The sequence below is a fragment of the Macaca thibetana genome, chromosome 9 (genome assembly GCF_024542745.1).
Source record: "Macaca thibetana thibetana isolate TM-01 chromosome 9, ASM2454274v1, whole genome shotgun sequence".
Lineage (NCBI taxonomy): Eukaryota > Metazoa > Chordata > Mammalia > Primates > Cercopithecidae > Macaca > Macaca thibetana.
The window spans coordinates 34,891,680-34,911,965 of record NC_065586.1 but is presented as its reverse complement, the minus strand read 5'-3'; the positions used below and the strand labels follow the sequence as shown (position 1 = coordinate 34,911,965).

Below are 20,286 nucleotides of genomic sequence, written 5' to 3'. Positions count from 1 at the left end.
CTCAGCTACTCGGGAGGCTGAGGCAGGAGAATGGCATGAACCCGGGATGCGGAGCTTGCAGTGAGCCGAGATCGTGCCACTGCACTCCAGCCTGGGCGCCAGAGCGAGACCCTGTCTCAAAAAAAAAAAAAAAAAAAAAAAAAAAAAAAAAAAAAACTAGGAAAAAAACGTGGTGCTCAAAGCAAAAGCAAAACAAAACAGCGTGGTTTATTAATGTAATCCGATACAATGTTCATAGCGGACCTCTCACTGTTCAATCTAGGTTTTTGTGTCAAGGGAAAGGTGCACTCTCATCCGCCCGGCAAATTAAATAGAAAAGAAAACTGAGTCGCGTACATAAACCACACTGTTAAACGGGCTCTTTCAGTTTCAATGACACTTTGAGACTGGCCTTGTAAGTCACAATTCCTTAAAATGTGATTACAAACTGACAGCTGCTTCACTGAGCAGCATGCAGGAAACCCCTAAGTGATTTCAAACTCAGGTATCTGATATACAAATAAAACGCAACAGGATTAAGAAACATGTTGAGGCTGGGCGCGGTGGCTCACGCCTGTAATCCCAGCACTTTGGGAGGCCGAGGCGGGTGGAAAGTCAGGAGTTCGAGACCAGCCTGACCAACATGGTAAAAGCTCCAGCTCTACTAAAAATACAAAAATTAGCCAGCCGTGGTGCCGCATGCCTGTAATCCCAGCTACTCGGAAGGCTGAAGCAAGAGAATCGCTCGAACCCAGCAGGCAGACGCTGCAGTGAGCTGAGATCATGCCGCTCGCTGCATTCCAGCCTGGGTAACAGAGCAAAACTGTCTCAAAAAAAAAAAAAGAAGCATGTTTAATAATGTGTTTATTCCCCCAAATTCAGCAGGCTCTGGAAACCTTACCAGATGGCCCTAAAAAGGTAAGACTCAGACAGAAGGGAAAATGCGCCATTCGAGAGCGGTCGCGGCTCTGCCCTTCCCTCTCCTGAGATTGCCCGCGCCCGGGACCGAATGACTCAGCTACGAGGCCCTCCGGCCGGGTTTTGGGAAAAACGGGCTGCGTTCGCTGAAGTTTGAACTGAGCTCGCAAAGTGGGGCAGAGGCGCTGTGGGCACTGAAATCCGAAGTCCTTACTTCTGGCTTCCTTTTCCTTTTCCGAGTTAAACCGCTCCCCTGAGCCGCAAGGCTCTCTCAGGGCGGATTTTCCAACTCGTCCCAAGTTCGCGAGGAGGCAGGCGGGTCCCGGGGCAGCTGAGATGACCAAGCGGGCGTGGGCCGAGAAGGCAGCGGCCACGGGGGCGCCAAGCGAGGGGCCGCGTCAGGTGAACTCGCGGCTTCCCCGCCAAACCTCCGCCCGGCTCCGGGGTCCCGGCCCGCCACCCACGGCTCCGCTCGGCCTCCGCTGCTCCACCGCCCCCGGCTCCGCTCCGCCTCCTGCCTCCACCTCCGCCTCCTGCGCCGCGTCGCCGGCTGCTGGGTCTCGGGGCCGGGGCTGGCGCACCACTTACCCGCCGCAAAGGGATTTACGTAGCGGACCTCGTCACTGATTACGGACGCGAGGAGGTGGAGACGGCGAGCCCGACCGCCGCTCAGCAGCGGCGCCGCCGCCCAGCAACCCGGCGCCGGCAGCGGCCCCACGTAGTCCCCACGTCAGCTCTGATGCGGTAGCCGCGGCCTCCCTGCCGACCCCGGACCAAAAGTAGCGCTGCAGCCGACGGAACCGCGTCCTCCCGCCCCGCCCTCCCCTCCCCCACGCCGGGACGGCCTCCCGGGGGACGCCCCGAGGAAAAATCCAGGCTCGAACTCCGCCCCCTGCCGGCCGCCAGCAGGAGTGAGGCGCCACAATCCAACAATGAAATGGAACGGGGGAGGGGCGGCGGGAAGGAGCGGATCAGGGGGCGGGGCCTAGGGGTGGGGAGAAGTAAGGTCAGGGGGCGGGGCCAAGAGGAGGAACTAGCCTGGAGGTGGGGCGGAAGGTAGGGGCCGGGGGAAGGCTGGAAATCGAAAGCTGGCCTTGCCGCGCCGCGCCGCGCCGCGCGTGCGCCGGAAGTCCAATGATTTGTCAGCCAGAGTAACAGCTGTCGCCAGGTCCTCAGGGTCTCGAGGTCAGTTTCTTCCTAAAGCCGCCAACCCCAAGCCAAGATCCGCGAGCGTCTCACCTCTATCCAGGCCGGACTGCAGTGGTGTGATCTCGGCTCTGCAACGTCTATCTCCCCAGGCTCAAGTGATCCTCCCGCCTCAGCCTCCTGAGTAGCTGGGACTACGGGCGTGCTGCTTCTGACTTTTAAAAGCTGTCTACATGCCTTAACTAGAGGCCCTTTTCCTCTGTCTTCACAGCCAGTCACAGCTGGTTGAGTCCTTCTCCAAAGGAAGCTTGAGCTCCTGAGACAATTCACCTGCTTCTTAGGGTCGTTTCTTGCAGTTTATCCCAGTGTTTGACTGGAAATGCTCCGCATGCCGGGCGCGCTGACTCAAGCCTGTAATCCCAACACTTCGGGAGGCCAAGGTGGGAGGATCGCTTGAGCCCAGGAGACCAGCCTAGGGAACACAGTGAGACCCCATCTCTCTTTTTTTTTTTTTTAAGATTAGAAAGGTCGGCCTGGGGCTCACGCCTGTAATCCCAGCATTTTGGGAGGCAGACATGGGCAGATCACTTGAGGTCAGGAGCAGCCTGGCCAACATGGTGAAACCCCATCTCTACTAAAAATACAAAAATTAGCCGGGAGTGGTGGCAGACACCTGTAGTCCCAGCTGCTTGGGAGGCTAAGGCAAGAGAATCGCTTGAACCTGGGAGGTCAAGGCTGCAGTGAGCTGAGAGATCGTTCCACTGCACTCCAGCCTGGGTGACAGAGCAAGGCTCCATCTCAAAAAAAAAAAAAAAAAAAATTAATGAGATGTCAGGAATAAAGAATAGCAGCATGGTTATAGAGTACAGTAGGTCGTCACTTAACGATAGGTTCTTAGAAACCATGATTTTTAGCCTAACAACTTACAGCAGGTCCACAAAAAAACATTTCATTCAATGTTGTCTTCATTTCATTATAATATTGATGACAAAAATCGGTTTCATTGTACATTGTTTAACTGAAAACGAGTTTCTAAGAAGCTATTGACAATGTTAAGTGAGGATTTATTGTATTCTTTCATATCAGTTACTGTAGTGTCAGTGTTTTCATAATTTTCACTGAGCAGGACCTAATCTAAATCCAATCTGAACCTTTGTTCAAATCTAATTTTCATAGGTCAAAGGGAATTGTGTCCACAACAATTGTCTGTGTAACAGAAGTTCATATGAATCAAAAAGAATCAAAGGAACGGCAATTTCTTATTTGCAAAGTATTTTCTCTACTGTTTCCTTTCTTGTCAGTATTTTACTCCCATATGTATGTAGTCTTAATTATAAAATTCAGAAAGCACAAACCATATTTTTTTGTTCATCTGGTTTTTTTTACAAAGATCAGTACTAGAGGTGAGATACACATACTTATAAGCCCATCAGTTCATGGCCTCTGCTATCCCCTTGACATAAGATGTAATAGACTTAAAAAACCATGCAGTTGGATCTGGGTTTAAATGTATGCTTGTTAGCTGTGGGCAAGTTTCATATCCTCTTAAGGGAAGCATAAAATTTTAAAATGAGAAGAAAAATAGTACCTACCTGTTAGGGTTATTATAGATTTTAAAAAAACATCTGCCATAAGATAAGTACTTAAAAACCTAGTCATGTTTGTGTTAGTCCAGTGTCTAGCTTTTGGGGCTCCTCACCTAGGTGACAGTTAATTCTCTGGTGGGGAGGGACAAGTAGGTCACCTACTTTTCTGAGAAAATACAGGCTGTCAGTCACACCCTTATCCTCCCTCCTCACTTCAAAATAACTTCAACTTTCCCTCCCTTTCTGGGTCGGGAGGAGCGCCTCTTTTCCTTTCCAAATCCAACTGTAAGTTAGATGTCATTTCTTTCCCATATCAGATCTTGCTCAATTACCACGAGTATACCTGCAGCTTTTTTCGTCCTCTTGGCTCCTTCATTCCCTACAAATGTGTATCTTGCCTCTTGAAAACTGTTGGCACTGCTAACCCTATAAGGAAGGCCACAGAGTTGCCAATTCCAGGTTGTACATTTACATTTGATTTTTTGCCCATTTGCTTACTGCTCCATCCCTTGCCATCCCCTCACCATCACATTTCTCAAGAGAGGAAGGCAAGGCAGGGGCTGTATTCACTTCCTCACCACCCACTCGTTTGTTATTTCCTGCCAAATTTTTGCTCTCTTCCCTCTCTTTTTTTTTTTTTTGAGACGGAGTCTCGCTGTGTCACCCAGGCTGGAGTGCAGTGGCCCGATCTCGGCTCACTGCAAGCTCCGCCTCCCGGGTTTACGCCATTCTCCTGCCTCAGCCTCCGAGTAGCTGGGACTACAGGCGCCCGCCACCACGCCCGGCTAGTTTTTTGTATTTTTAGTAGAGACGGGATTTCACCATGTTAGCCAGGATGGTCTCAATCTCCTGACTTCGTGATCCACCCGCCTCGGCCTCCCAAAGTGCTGGGATTACAGGCTTGAGCCACCGCGCCCGGCCCTCTCTTTTTTTTTTTAACTTAATTTTTATTTTTATATGTAGACATGGGGCCTTATTCTTGCCCAGGCTAGTCGGGAACTCCTGGGCTTAAGCAATCCTTCCACTTTGGCCTCTGAAAGTGCTGGGATTATAGGCATGAGCCATTGCACTTGGAATGATTACTAAATCTGTCCCCTTTCTGATTACTAAATCTGATGACTTTTTCTCATTTTTCATTCTACTTGACCTATTTTCCTCATCTGATAGTACCAATGACTGCTGCCTTCTTTTTTAAATGTATTTACTTAGAGGCAGAGTCTCGCTCTGTCACCCAGGTTAGAGTGCAGTGGTGCAATCATAGCTCATTCAGCTTCAAATTCCTGGTCTAAAGCGATCCTCCCATCTCAGCTTCCCAAAGTGTTCGGATTACAGGCATAAGCCTGCCGCCTTCTTAATATAGTCTCCCTCCTGAATTTTCATGATACTTGGCTCTCATGGTTTCACTCATCTTTGTCTCCCTAGTGTAGACAGTTACTAATTTTCTGTCCTTGGACATCATCTTCTATACTGTCCTCAAACAGTATTTTCCTTAGTTATCTAATCATACCCATTTTTTTGAAAGATAATTCTAGCATTTATACCCAAAGCTTCCAAATTCATTCATTAGCACCAGATCACATTTTCGAACACCTAACAGTTCTCACTTCCGTGGCCCATGAGCGTTTCCAACTCATAGGTTCAAAACTACATGTCTCGTCTTCTTCCCCTTTCATACCTGAATCTTGATTTTTTATTGTTGTTTTGGCAACGTTAATGGCACTTTTCAGCTCCTTGTCATCCTGCCTCTACACCTTGAAATCATTTTGGTCGTTCGTCTACTCATGTCATTCAGGAGCCACATAGAAAATATTTTGAAGTGCCTGCTATATTCCAGGCCCTGTGCTAAATGCTAAGTGTTGTTGCTTTTGCCTGTAGAAACTTGCACCCATCCCTTTTTTTTTATTCCCACTATTACCGGTCTGGTACTTCCAGTATAGTTCATCCTAAGCATTTCTGTTTGATTCATTTTCCTTAGATATAGCTCTGGTAATATGATTTCTCTTCTTAAAAAATCTACAGTGACTAGGAGGGACTGAAACTTAAGGAACAGAAGTGAAAGGAGATTGTGAATTATCTTTGGTGGCCTCTTGAATTGTGTACTGCAAGAGTGCTTTACATATTTTAAAAATAAATGACATTTTAATTGAAGCAAAAACTCCAGTGAGATGTTATTAGCTAACAGAGTACAACTAAGTTTGGCATGAAGTCATTTGTTTTGTTTTGTTTTTTGTATGTTTTGTTTATTTGTAGATAGGATCTTACTCTGTCACCCTGGCTGGAGTGCAGTGGTGCTGTCACAGCTCACTGCAGTCTTGACCTCCCAGGCTCAAGCCATCCTCCCATCTCAGCCTCCTGAGTAGCTAGGACTATAGGTGTGCACCATCATGCCTGTCTAATTTTATTTTTTTTTGTATAGGTGGCTTCTCTAAAATGGGGATATTGGCCAGGCACGGTGGCCCACGCCTATAATTCTAGCACATTGGGAGGCCAAGGCAAGCAGATCACTTGAGGCGAGGAGTTTGAGAACAAACAGACTGGCCAATATGGCAAAACCCCATCTCTACTAAAAATACAAAAATTAACCAGGCATGATGGAGCATGCCTGTTATCCCAGCTACTTAGGAGCCCGAGGCATGTGAACCACTTGAACCCAGGGGGTGGAGGTTGCAGTGAGCCGAGATTGTGCCAGTGCACTCCAGCCTGGGCAATGGAGCAAGACTCTATCTCAAAAAAAATAAATAAATAAAATAAAATAAGGATATTATTACTACCTGCCTCACAAGTTACATGAATTAAATTAATGCATGTAAAGCACTAAATAAATGTAAGCTATAATTATTATTTTATGACTTGGCCAAGTTTCTTTGTTGACTTGTGTGAAATCTGACAACTTAGAAATCAAAATAAACCCCTTTGTTTTATAAATTAGAGAGTAGAGGCTGAGAGGTTTCAAAATGTCCTTTGGCTAGTAGATATAGTAATATTAGGACTAGAACCCCGAACTTGTGACTTTTAACCCTGTACTCTTTCTTTTCTCTAGACCACAGATCCCAAGATTTAGCATTTTTCAAATGACTATCCTATTTTGTTTATTTTACTAATTTAATACAGAGAAAAACTAGAAAATGGATTCACCTTAAAAGCATTTCTACGCAGGCCCTTTCTATTCAAACTTTAGGATTTGAGACTTACAAAGATAGTGTGCCCAATTTAAATATTTGAGAAAGGTAAAAACAAGTTAGTATAATATGTGCTTGATTTATGATGTCTTTGATTTGCGATTTGGCAAAAAATGTTTCGTTCTATTAGAGAGTTAACAGTTCTATGTTCCAACATGGGAAATACCATTTTGTGTGTGTGTTTACGTGCTTTTGGTTTTTAACTTTGGTAAACTTAAACCTCTAAATCTGACGTGCTCTGTGCTCAGGAAACTACTTAGAACTATCGCTAAAGGATATTGTAATAAAAACCCAGGTTACTGAATTATTTAAAACTATAAGATTGCAGTCGTTAAACTAAACTAATTTTTATTTTATTTATTTGAGACAGGGTCTTGTTCTGTCACCTAGGCTGGAGTACAGTAGTGTGATCATGGTTCACTGCAGCCTCAACCTCCTGGACTCAAGCAGTCGTCCCACCTCTGCTGACCAAGTAGCTGGGACTACAGACATGTGCCACCGTGCCTCACTAAGGGAGAAGAAAGGCATAAGGAAAAGAGGAAGATTGTTATTATCAATATATTTCGTATTGGAAAAGGGCTCCATGCCACATTTTTGTTCTGTGGCCTTAGCCCCTCTCTCAGCCTAGTTTTCTTTAGCTGTAGAGCAGGGATCCTAGTACTGACTTCATAAAGTGTTTGTGAAGAAGAATACGTTAGCGAATAACATAAAGGTTTTAATACAGTGCATATCTTACAGCCTGGCCAACATGGCGAAACCCTGTCTCTACTAAAAATACAAAAAATCAGCTGGGCGTGGTGGTTTGCCCCTAGTCCCTGTTACTTGGGAGGCTGAAGTGGGAGAATCAATTGACCCTGGGAGGTGGGGTTTGCAGTGAGCTGAGATCGTGCCACAGCACTCCAGCCTGGGTGACAGAGTGAGTGAGACTCCACCCCAAAAGAATAAATAAATAAAGCCTATCTTCCGGCCAGGATATAAACTCCATGGATGGCATCTGTCTCATTTAACACTGTTTCCCCTAGAATCGCCTATAGGAAGACATGACATTATGGGGAATGCATTAAGTAGCTCCCAACATGGTCATGTGCTCCCTTTAGGACTAAGATACTATTATTAAATAAATCATGGAAAAATGAACTTGGAAAGGGATATGAAGGATTAGCCAGTAAGTCTACGTAAAACATAAGGGAACTATATCCATAGTACCTTATATATAAAATGCCTTATTTTTCAGCATTCTTTTTTTTCGTTATTGTTTTTTTGAGACAGGATCTCTTACTCTATGGCCCAGGTTGGATTGCAGTGGTATGATCTTGGCTCACTCGGCCTCAACCTCCTGGGCTCACGCAATCCTCCCACTTCAGCCTTCCGAGTAGCTGGGACTACAGGCGCGTATCACCATGCCAGGCTAATTTTTGTATTTTCCTATAGGGGGTTTCCACCATGTCATCCAGGCTGGTCTTGAACTCCTGGGCTCAAGCGATCTGCCTGCCTTGGCCTCTCAAATTGCTGAGATTCACAGGCATGAGCCCAGCCATTTTTCAGCACATTCTTTAGGCAATTTCTTTTCAGTATTTTAGAGTAATAAGTACTCTAAGTTCTTGGTCTTCATAAATTGACAACCTCTTATTTTGTAGGTTATAGTGCCATCATGTGGATACTTTGTTTTCTTCAAATAAAATGTAACTTTTTATAATAGAAACTAGAAAACCCAGCCATCCCACACCCAGGTAGGACAATTTATATTTTATGTTATTTATTTATTGAGACAAATTCTCCCTCTGTCACCCAGGCTGGAGTGCAGTGGTGCAGTCTCAGTTTACTGCAACCTCTGCCTCCCAGGCTCAAGCGATCCTTCAACTCAGCCTCCTTAGTAGCTGACATCATAAGCATAAGCCACTGTGCCCAGCCTGGCATGACAATTAATTTGGTATTTGTGTCTAAGCCTTTCTGTGTACAGATTCACTCACTTCTATATCTGAGTTTTTAATATACAAAATTGGAAATGATCATTTAGATGATAAAATAAATCTGAATACCATAGCTTGATAATACATGCAGTCCCTATAGATGATCAGTTTTCTCTCTCTCTGGATACTAGGCTGTGCAAAGAAATTGGAGCCAAAGGTTTTTTTGCCATGTTCTGAAAAGGTAAGAATAAAAAATAAATATTAATGTATAGAGCCAAAAGAGTGACCTCAGACTGGCTTATATTGCTCAGAGAGCAATACAGTCTAAAGAAAAGAATTTCAAAAAATAACCTCCCTGGGCTGGGCAAGGTGGCCCGTGCCTGTAATCTCAACACAGGTTGAGGTAGGAGGCCTAAGTGGGAGGACTGCTTGAAGCCAGGAGTTCAAGATCAGCCTGGGCAACATAGTGAAATCCTATCTTTACCAAAAAATTGAAAAATGAGCCAGACGTGGTGGCATACCTGTAGTCCCAGCTAAGTGGAAAGCTGAGGCAGGAGGATCCCTTGGGTCTAGGAGTTTGTGCCACTGGACTATAACCTGGATAACAGAGTGAGACCCTGTCTCTATAAGTAAATAAACAAATAAATAAAATTAATTTTAAAACCTCCCTAAAAATTATAGTATGCCTAGATATATGAACACCAAAATATTTGTGTTAAAAACTGGGTGTGTTGATTTTCACAGAGAGCTAAAAATTAGTCCATAATACACTTAATATTAACTGACATCCACCAGAGACTAAACGTGGTAAAATTATATGGCTCGAGCAATTCCACAATGCAAATGGAGATCCACAGAAATAGAGAGTTGGACCGTTAGAATTCTTTTTCTAACTTTGTTTGGTATTTACCTCCTTTTTAAGATAAAATAACTGAACCAATAAAGACAGGTACTTTAAAGCTGAAACTGAGCCTTACCTCCTCCAAGATCCAGAATGTGGTTGAAAATGTCCCTTGAATTTCCGAATTACACAATTATTTAACAAACTTTGAATATTATTTGTTTGGCTGCTATGTGTAGGCAAAGAAAATGTGAGCCAGAGAGACTCCATCCAATGTTAGATAAAAGGAACATGCAGGGAGCATTGGAAAACATCAACCTTTAAGGAGTAGGTCGGAAAAAAAGAACCAGCCAAGACATTTGGAAATGTGGTGTGTCAGTGTGGATTGGCCAGCCTGTGCCTGGGGGCCCCACTATCCCCCTATTCTTTCCCTTTACCTCTCCATCAGTAGCAGTGGCTGGAGTAGAGGAATTGTGAAATGATCTGGACATGCCCAAAATGGAAAAACAGAGAATGCTTGAACTGGATCATTATCCTGGAAGCACTTCAACATGACATATACCTTTCCCAAGTCCTAAACCCTTTGGAGCAGCACAAACAAACATTGAGGCTTTTCTCCCTTTCCCTCAGTAGACATGATAGTCAAGGCAGCTTATTGTCCCAAGGAATAAGTATGAGGACAGAGGGAAAATCATGAAACATCTGAGGACCATGAGAACTACTAAAGCAATACATAGAACTAGCTATATCAGAGAAAGTCAAGTGAATGGATCAAACAATAAGAATGGAAAATAAGCTTAACAGAGCTTCAGAGAAAGAAGGGAAAATGTTGGAAACACAAAGCACAAACAAGCATTTGTGAATTGGATGTTGACAAATATTAATGTAACTCAACGGATGGGTTGAATATAGCTGGACAGTTCATTCATGAACCAGAAGATGAGAGGAAGGAAGGAACTAAGACATGGAAAGCATGAAAGGAGAGTTAAGAAATGTAGAAGGTAGGCCAGGCGCAGTGGCTCATGCCTGTAATCCCAGCACTTTGGGAGGCCAAGGCGGGCGGATCACAAGGTCAGGAGATTGAGACCATCCTGGCCAACATGGTGAAACCCCGTCTCTACTAAAAATACAAAAATTTGCTGGGCGTGGTTGTCGGCACCTGTAGTCCCAGCTACTCAGGAGGCTGAGGCAGGAGAATCGTCTGAACCCAGGAGGCAGAGGTTGCAGTGAGCCAAGATCAGTGCCATTGCACTCCAGCCTGGGTCACAGGTGAGACTCCGTCTCAAAAAAAAAAAAAAGAAATGTGGAAGGTAGAAGCATAACTATTTTTTCTAATAGAAATTCCAGAAGGGGAAAAAAAAGAATAGCATGTGAAAGAATTATTGCTGAGAATTTCCCAGAATTGAAGACATACTTTAGAATGAAAAAGGCCAACTTTAACTTTGGGATTTCTAGCTTTGGAGGAATGAAAATTTAGAATGACCAATGGGAGCGCACAGGATTTTTAGGGTAGTGAAACTATTCTACATGATACTATAATGGTGGATGCATGCTATTATACATTTGTCAAAACCCATTGAACGTACATCACCAAGAATGAAGCCTAATGTATGCACTTTGGATGATTATGATGTGTCAGTTTAGATTCATCAGTTCTAACAAATAGAACACGCTGGTGCAGGATGTTGATAGGGAGGCTGTGCATATATGGGGGAGGGGATGATAGGAACTGTGCACTTTCTGCTCAATTTTGTTGCACACCTAAAATTGTTCTGAAAAAAATCAAGTCTATTAAGAAACAAAGACAGCTTTTTAAAGCATAAGAGCATACTTGTTATAAAAATACATGTAATGCAGTGTAATTTTAGAATTCAAGGTCACATATTTCTGTAACACTTTTATTCTTGCATGCCTACAACTTTCATGGAATGGTCCACTCAAATAGGTTCCACATAATAGGAACCTCCAGTAATATACCACTTCACATGTAGCAGGAGGACTTTAAAACACTGTATTCCCAACTCTTCCATTCTATTCATTGTGCTATTGTTGCCATACATTTCACTTTTACAAATGCTGTAAACATACAATACTTGTGCTATTTTTGCTTTTGATAGTTGCCTTTTAGAGCAGTTAAAAAAAAAAAAAAGGCAGTTGCACTGACTCATGCCTGTAATTCCCACACTTTGTGAGGCTGAGGCAGGAGAACTGCTTGAGCCCAGGAGTTCAAGACCAGACTGGGAAACATAGTGAGACCTCGTGTCTACAAAAAATAAAATGCCAGCCATAGTGGCGCTCATCTATAGTCCCAATACTCGAGTGCTGAGGTGGGAGGATTGAGCCTGTGAGATAGAGGCTGCAGTGAGCCAAGATCATACCACTGCACTCCAGCCTGAGCAACAGAGTTGAGTGCTCTGCCAGTCCACACCAGCCTGCATGAATTCCGCAATTCTTCTAGCTAAACTTATACCAGTACCTGGTTGTGTCTGTCCCAAGTAAGCTAGTGCCCTTCTCTTCCTGCAGGCATCTGTTGTTTCTTAGATTTTGGACTGGTTTTTTGTTCTGGGAACTCAACTCTTTGATAAATTCAAAAATACTTGGTAATTTGAAGTAAGTTTGCCTTTTGTTGTTGTTGTTGTTGTAAGGGTGGAAGAAATGTCTCTTCTGGATGCTTACATCCAAAACAAGTTGGAAATCAGCCCTGGCTAACTTTTTTTTTTTTTTTTTTTTTTTTTGAGACGGAGTCTGGCTCTGTCACCCAGGCTGGAGTGCAGTAGTGCAATCTCGACTCACTGCAACCTCCACCTCCCAGGTTTAAGCGATTCTCAGCCTCCCGAGTAGCTGGGACTACAGGCGTGCACTACCACGCCCAGCTAATTTTTTGTATTTTTAGTAGAGACGGGGTTTCACCACGATGATCTCAGTCTCTTGAACTCATGATCCGCCTGCCTCAGCCTCCCAAAGTGCTGGGATTACAGGCTTGAGCCACCATGCCCAGCCAGAACATCTAATATTTACTGAGTACTGGACATTTACTAAATACTTGACATACTGTTTTTTAAATCCCCCAAAAGTCATATTCTTACATTATAAATAAGGAAAATTTCAGATTGAAAGGATTCAAAGAGGGTTAAACGACATCACAGAAAAAAAGCCACAGCTGGGTACATTACTGTGAAATTAAACATCATTAGAGAGAAACAATAGATATAGATCTTTTCAGCTTATCTATTTCTTACTCAAAAAGAATAAGTTTTGCAGTTTATGTCTTTCAGAGAATTTCTCTATTTTGTCTCCATTGTCAAATTTATTGTCATAAAATTGTTCATAATTTTTTTGTTGTTGTTTGAGATGGAGTCTGGCTCCGTCGCCCAGGCTGGAGTGCAGTGGCATGATCTTAGCTCAGTACAACCTCCACCTCCCAGGTTCAAGCGATTATTGTGCCTCAGCCTCCAGAGTAGCTGGGATTACAGGCGCCTACCACCACACCTGGCTAATTTTTGTATTTTTAGTAGAGACGGGGTTTCACCATGTTGGCCAGCCTAGTCTCAAACTCCTGACCTCAGGTTATCGGTCCACCTTGGCCTCTCAAAGTGCTGGGATTACAGGCGTGAACCACTGTGCCCGGCCCATAATATTTTTATATCCTTTAATGTCTATCAGATCTGTAGTGATATCATCTTTCAAGCCAGATCTTGGTAATTTTTATCTTTTCTCTTTCCCTGTTTCAGTTTTTATCCATTTTATTGCTCTCTTCAGATTATGATATGCTCTCTTCAAAGTATCAACATTTATTTATTATTTTATTATATTTTTTGAGACCAGGTCCCACTTTGTCCTGCAGGCTGGAGTGCAGTGGCGCAGTCTTGGCTCACTACAGTCTTAACCAGACTGGATGTTCAACCCATCCTTCTGCCTCAGCCCCCCTAGTAGCTAGGACTACAAGTGTGTGCCATACCCAGCTAATTTTGCATTTTTTTGTAGTGGCAGGGGTCTCACTGTTTTGCCCAGGCAGGTCTCAAACTCCTGGGCTCAAGTGATCCTCATGCCTCAGCCTCCCAAAGTGCTAGGATTACAGGTGTGAGCCACCACACCCAGCCAGAACCAACATTTAGATTAATTTATCTCTCTTGTTAATGTTTTCTTTTGAGATGGAGTATTGCTCTGTCGCCCAGGCTAGAGTGTGGTGGCACAATCTCAGCTCAGGGCAACCTCCGCCTCCCAGGTTCAAGAGATTCTCCTGCCTCAGCCTCCTGAGTAGCTGGGATTATAGGCATCCGCCAGCATGCCTGGCTAAGTTTTTGTATTTTAGTAGAGACGGGGTTTCACTATGTTGGCCAGTCTGGTCTCGAATTCCTGACCTTGCGATCCGCCTGCCTCCACCTCCCAAAGTGCTGGGATTACAGGTGTGAGCCACTGCACCTGGCCTTGTTTTCTCTTTGTGCTCCATTTTATTTTTATTTTGTTTTTTAGACAGAATCTTGCTCTGTTGCAAAGGCTGGCATGCAGTGGCACGACCTCGGCTCACTGCAACCTCTGCTTCCTGGGTTCAAGAGAATCTCCTGCCTCCTGGGTTCAAGCAATTCTCCTGCCTCAGCCTCCCGAGTAGCTGGGATTAAAAGCACACACTATCACACCCAGCTAATTTTTGTGTTTTTAGTAGAGATGGGGTTTTGCCATATTGGCCAGGCTGGTCTTGAACTTCTGACCTCAGGTGATCTATCTACCTCGGCCTCCCAAAGTGCTGGGATTACAGGCTTGAGCTGCTGCGCCCAGCCTCTTCGTGCTCCATTTTAGATAGTTTCTATATCTGTGTTGTCAAATTCATTGATATTTTCTTCTGCAGCATCTGATCTTCTTTAAACTCCATCCAATGTATTTTTTAATTTCAGACATTGCATTTTCATTTCTAGAAGTTCTGTTTGGGACTTTAAAAATATTTTCTCTCTCCTCACCATGATCATGTTTTCCTCTATTTTTGTGAATATATTGTATATATTTATAAAATCTATTTTTAAAAACCTGTCTGTGGGCCAGGCACAGTGGCTCACACCTGTAATCCCAGCACTTTGGGAGGCCACAGCAGGCAGATCACAAGGTCAGGAGTTCAAGACCATTCTGGCCAACATAGCGAAACCCCGTCTCTACTAAAAATACAAAAATTAGCCAGGTGTGGTGGCGGGCGCCTGTAATCCCAGCTACTCAGGAGGCTGAGGCAGGAGAATAGCTTGAACCTGGGAGGTGGAAGTTGCAGTAAGCCAAGATCGTGCCATAGCACTCCAGCCTGGGTGACAAGAGCAAGACTCTGTCTCAAAAAAACAAAAAACAACAACAACGAAACTTGTCTGCAGCTGGGGGCGGTGCCTCATGCCTGTAATCTCAGCGCTTCAGGAGGATGAGGTAGGGAGAATCACTTGAGGTCAGGAGATCGAGACCATCCTGGCTAACACAGTGAAACCCTGTCTCTACTAAAAATACAAAAAAATATTAGCCGGGTGTGGTGGCAGGCACCTGTAGTCCCAGCTACTTGGGAGGCTGAGGCAGGAGAATGGCATGAACCCAGGAGGCGGAGCTTGCAGTGAGCCAAGATCACGCCACTGAACTCCAGTCTGAGTGACAGAGCGAGACTCCATCCCCAAAAATAAATAAATAACAATAATAATTTTTAAAGTAATAAAAAATACAAAAATTAGCTGGGTGTGGTGGGTGCCTGTAATCCCAGTTTCTCAGGAGCCTGAGGTAGGAGAATCGCTTGAACCTGGGAGGTAGAGGTTGCAGCGAGCTGAGATCACTGCACTTCCAACCTGGGTGACAGAGCGAAACTTCATCTCAAAAAAAAAAAAAAAAAAACTTGTCTGCTAGATTCATCATATCTATTATTTCTGAGTTTGTTCCTATTGATTGATTTTTCTATTTTTCTCCTGATTATGAATTATATTTTGTTGCTTCTTTGCATTCTTGGTAATTTTTGGTAGATGCCAGATGTTGTGAATTTCACATTGCTAGTTACTGGATCTTGCGGAATTATTTTTATTTTTATTTTTATTTTTTTGAGGCGGAGTCTCACTGTTGCCCAGGCTGGAGTGCAGTAGTGTGATAATAGGCTCACTGCAACCTCCGCCTCCTAGGTTCAAGCGATTCTACTGCCTCAGCCTCCCGAGTAGCTGGGATTACAGGCACATACCACAACGCCTGGCGAATTTTTTTGTATTTTTAGTAGAGACAGGGTTTCACCATTTTGGCCAGGCTGGTCTCGAACTCCTGACTTCAGGTGATCTACCCACCTCAGGCTCCCAAAGTGCTGGGATTACAGACGTGAGCCACAGCACCTGGCCGCTGAATTCTTTTTTGAGGTGGAGTCTCGCTCTGTTGCCAGGCTTGAGTGCAGTGGCTTGATCTCAGCTCACTGCAATCTCCACCTCCCAGATTCAAGCCATTCTCCTGCCTCAACCTCTAGAGTAGCTGGGATTACACGCGCAGGCCACCACACCCAGCCAATTTTTGTATTTTTACAAATACACTGTGAGACTGGCTTTCACCATGCTGGCCAGGATAGTCTCTGTCTCATGACCTCGTGATCTGCCTGCCTTGGCCTCCCAAAGTGCTGGGATTACAGGCATGAGCCACCATGCTCTGCCTGAATTATTTTATATAGTGTGCAGTTAAGTACTTGAAATCAGTTAGATCCTTGTGAAATTTTATTTTAAGATTATTGGTGTAAGTAAAGAACGGTCTTTAATCTTGATCTATTTTGATTTCACAACTCAGGCAACAACCTTTTGAAGATTCTGCTTGATGCCCTGTATAATACTCTGACTTTTGAGAACATGAATAATTTATTTCCAGCCCTGTGTGAGGTCTAGGATTTTTTTCTGTCTACTCCTTTCCAGAGATTATTTCTCTTGTCCCAGTCATGTTCTTCTCATGCATGCACAGCCCAAAACTCAGCCATAGACTTGAGGAAACTCGTTTTCCAGGTCTCTAGACCTCTCTCTATAGAGCTCTGTCTTCTCTTGCAGTCTGTTCTTTTTTTTTTTTTCTTTTTTTTTTTGAGACGGAGTCTCGCTCTGTCCCCAGGCTGGAGGCAGTGACACGATCTCGGCTCACTACAAGCTCCACCTCCTGGGTTCACGCCGTTCTCCTGCCTCAGCCTCCCGAGTAGCTGGGACTACAGGTGCCCACCGCCACACCCGGCTAATTTTTTTGTGTTTTTAGTAGAGACAGGGTTTCACCATGTTAGCCAGGATGGTCTCGATCTCCTGACCTCGTGATCCACCCACCTCGGCCTCCCAAAGTGCTGGGATTACGGGCGTGAGCCACTGCACCCGGCCAAGACGACTTCCTCTCGCAGTCTGTTCTGAAAATTCTAGTGACTTCTCTGAACCCTGGTATCTATCTCCTCAACCTAGCCAGAGAGCCATGCTCTGTCTGGGTTCCCTTTACGTGCACTAGAGCCTGAAAACTGCCTCCAGACAGTAAGCTGGCTCAATTGTAGGAGTCATCTGTGTTTTCCCTTTGCTTGGGGATCGCAGTCCTGCAGTGCCCATTATCCACCATCTGAAAACCATTGTTTTATGTACTCTGTCTGATTTTCTAGTTGTTTTAGGCAGAAGGATAAATCCAGTTCTGGTCTTTCCATCTTCGCTGAAAGCAGAGTTCCAGCAGATGAGAGTTCAACAAATTTTTGTAAGACTGAAAGAATGATAGTTAATAGTAGACATAGGATGCAGAAGGGAAGACCAGTGAGAAACAATTTGATTTACTTTGAAGAACTTCTAAGAGTCCTAGGAAAAGTAGGTACCAGAAAATAGGAGCTGAAATAGGATTTGGTTGTGAGTTTGTACAAGGAGTAATGAGGCCTTCAGGGTCCTCTCTACACATAGACCCTTGTACAGTTGAGCAGTGACTCTTCTTCTACCATACTCCCAATCTTTGGACAGTAGGCTATGAGTTTGTGCTGTGCAGGAATTGAATCAGAGACCATGAAAAGTTTTTTTGGAAATTAATAGCAATATATCAGGCTAGAATGCAATGATGCAGTCTCAGCTCACTGCAGCCTCTGCCTCCCAGGTTCAAGCGATTCTCCTGCCTCAGCCTCCCGAGTAGCTGGGATTACAGGCACGTGCCACACCACACCCAGCTAATTTTTTCACTTTTAGTACAGACCAGTTTTCACCATGTTGGCCAGGCTGGTCTTGAACTCCTGACCTCAAGTGATCCACCCGTCTCGGCCTCCCAAAGTGTTGGTATTACAGGTGTGAGCCACCATGCCTGGCCTGAATGTCTAATATGTTTTAGACATAACATGTTCAAAGTAGAATTCTTGGCTGGGTGCAATGGCTTACACCTGTAATGCCAGCATTTTGGGAGACCAAGGCAGAGGATGGCTTGCAGCCAGGAGTTTGAGACCAGCCTGGGCAACATAGTGAAACCCTATCTCTATAAAAAGTATGAATAGAAAAACTTAGTTAGGTGTGGTGGCGCACACCTGTAGTGCCAACTGCTTAGGAAGTAGCACAGGAGAATCACTTGAACCCAGGAGTTTGAGGCTGCAGTGAGCCACAGTTGTACCACTGCACTCCAGTTGGGCAACAGAGCCAGAACCTGAATCCAAAAAAGAAAAAAAAGAATCTTCTCATGAAAGAAGAGTGATTCTTAAATAATCCTTTATTCTCGGCCGGGTGCGGTGGCTCATGCCTCTAATCCCAGCACTCTGGGAGGCCAAGGCGGGTGGATCACGAGGTCAGGAGATCATAGCCATCCTGGCCAACATGGTGAAACCCTGTCTCTACCAAAAAATACAAAAACAAATTAGCCAGGCGTGGTGGCAGGCACCTGTAGTCCTAGCTATTCGGTAGGCTGAGGCAGGAGAATGGCGTGAACCCAGGAGGTGGAGCTTGTAGTGAGTCAAGATCATGCCACTGCACTCCAGCCTGGGCGACAGAGCGAGACTCCATCTCAAAAAAAAGAAAGAAAGAAAAAAGAAAAAAAAAAAAAGAATAATTTAATCTCATAATTCTTGTTCTCCCTGTAAACTTGCTTCTTCATTTTCTCTGTTTCACAAATGGCAACCAAGTTGCTCAGGCCAAAAACTGATGATAATCCCTGAGTCATTTCTTTTTAGCACTTAGAAGTAGCAAACCCATGCATGCTACTTTTTTTTTTTTTTTTTTTTTTTTGAGATGGAGTCTCGCTCTGTCGCCCAGGCTGGAGTGCAGTGGCCGGATCTCAGCTCACTGCAAGCTCCGCCTCCCGGGTTTACGCCATTCTCCCGCCTCAGCCTCCTGAGTAGCTGGGACTACAGGCGCCCGCCACCTCGCCTGGCTAGTTTTTTGTGTGTGTGTGTTTTTAGTAGAGACGGGGTTTCACTGTGTTAGCCAGGATGGTCTCGATCTCCTGACCTTGTGATCCGCCCGTCTCGGCCTCCCAAAGTGCTGGGATTACAGGCTTGAGCCACCGCGCCCGGCCGCATGCTACTTTTAAAATAATTATCTAATCCAACTACTCCTAATCTAAAAATCTTAATCCAAGCCACTGGCATCTCTTGCTGAGATACTGCAATAGTGTCCTAACTGATCTTGCTGCTTCCATTCTTGACTTCTGTTATGAGCTGTTATGTGTCTCTCCCAAATTCACTTGTCTAAGTCGCAACCTCTAGCACCTCAGAATGTAACCATATCCAGAGATTAGGTCGTTAAAGAGATTATTAAGTTAAAATCAGGCCATTGGGGTAGGACCTTAATCACATGTGACTGGTGTAATTATAAGAGGGGGATACCAGGGATGCATGCACACAGAGACAAATATGTGAAGAGGCAGCAACCAAGAGGGTGGCGATCTGCAAGCCAAGGAAAGAGGCCTGGAACAGACTTCTCCCTTAGGCCCTCAGAGGAAACCAACCATATCAGCATCTTGATCTTGGACTCCCAGCCTCCAGAACTGTGACAAAATTAATTTCTGTTTATTTTATTTTTTTAGAGAAGGTGTCACTGTCACCCAGGCTGGAGTGCAGTGGTGTGATCTTAGCTCACTGCAACCTTCACCTCCCAGGTACAATCAATTCTCCCATCTCAGACTCCAGAGTATCTGGAACTATGAGGGTGCATCACCACACCCAGCTAATTTTTGTATTTTTTGGTAGAGACAGGGTTTCACCATGTTGGCCAGGCTGATCTTGAACTCCTGACCTCAAGTGATTTGCCTGCCTTGGCCTCCCGAAATGCTGGGATTATAGGCATGAGCCACTGCGCCTGGATAAATTCCTGTTCTTTAATCCACCCAATCTGTGGCATTTTGTTATGGCAGCCCTAGCAAACAATTATACTGCCTTCTTCCTATAGCAGTATGGATATTTCATGTGTTGTTTTGTTTTGTTTCTGAGACAGAATCTTGCTGTGTTGCAACGGCACAATCACGGCTTACTGCAGCCTTGACCTCCGAGGCTCAAGCGATCCTCCTAACTCAGCCTCCTGAGTAGCTGAGACCACAGGTGTGTGCCACCACACCCAGCTAATTTTTCGATTATTTTCTAGAAATGGGGGTCTCACTGTGTTCCCCAGGCTGCTCTTGAACTCCTGGCCTGAAGCAATCCTCCTGCTTCAGCCTTCCAAAATTCTGAGATTACAGGTGTGAGCCACCATGCCTGGCCCACTATGGATATTTTAATTATGGCAAACCAGATTATATCATTATTCATGCTTAAAAACCTCTAGTGACTTCCATATGGT

At 44.7% G+C, this 20,286-nt stretch overlaps 3 protein-coding genes across 10 annotated transcripts in view; 1 reads left to right on the top strand and 2 right to left on the bottom strand.

The window, feature by feature from the left end:
* The window catches only part of CREM (cAMP responsive element modulator), an 86,829-nt gene extending 85,015 nt beyond the window's left edge, over positions 1–1,814 (bottom strand). For 2 of the 8 annotated variants that reach the window (XM_050804793.1, XM_050804804.1), the window contains exon 1: positions 1,112–1,126. The gene's annotated coding sequence lies outside the window, so the exon portion shown is untranslated. Of the gene's footprint in view, positions 1–1,111; positions 1,275–1,485 lie in introns of those variants that run through there. The other 6 variants (XM_050804798.1, XM_050804812.1, XM_050804826.1 and 3 more) reach the window with 6 other exon arrangements.
* The window catches only part of CCNY (cyclin Y), an 876,528-nt gene that overhangs the window by 434,687 nt on the left and 421,555 nt on the right, over positions 1–20,286 (bottom strand). The gene's annotated exons all lie outside the window — the stretch shown is intronic.
* Positions 1,990–20,286, top strand: part of CUL2 (cullin 2) — a 135,397-nt gene continuing 117,100 nt past the window's right edge. The window contains exon 1 of the mRNA XM_050804779.1: positions 1,990–2,082. The gene's annotated coding sequence lies outside the window, so the exon portion shown is untranslated. The remainder of the gene's footprint in view (positions 2,083–20,286) is intronic.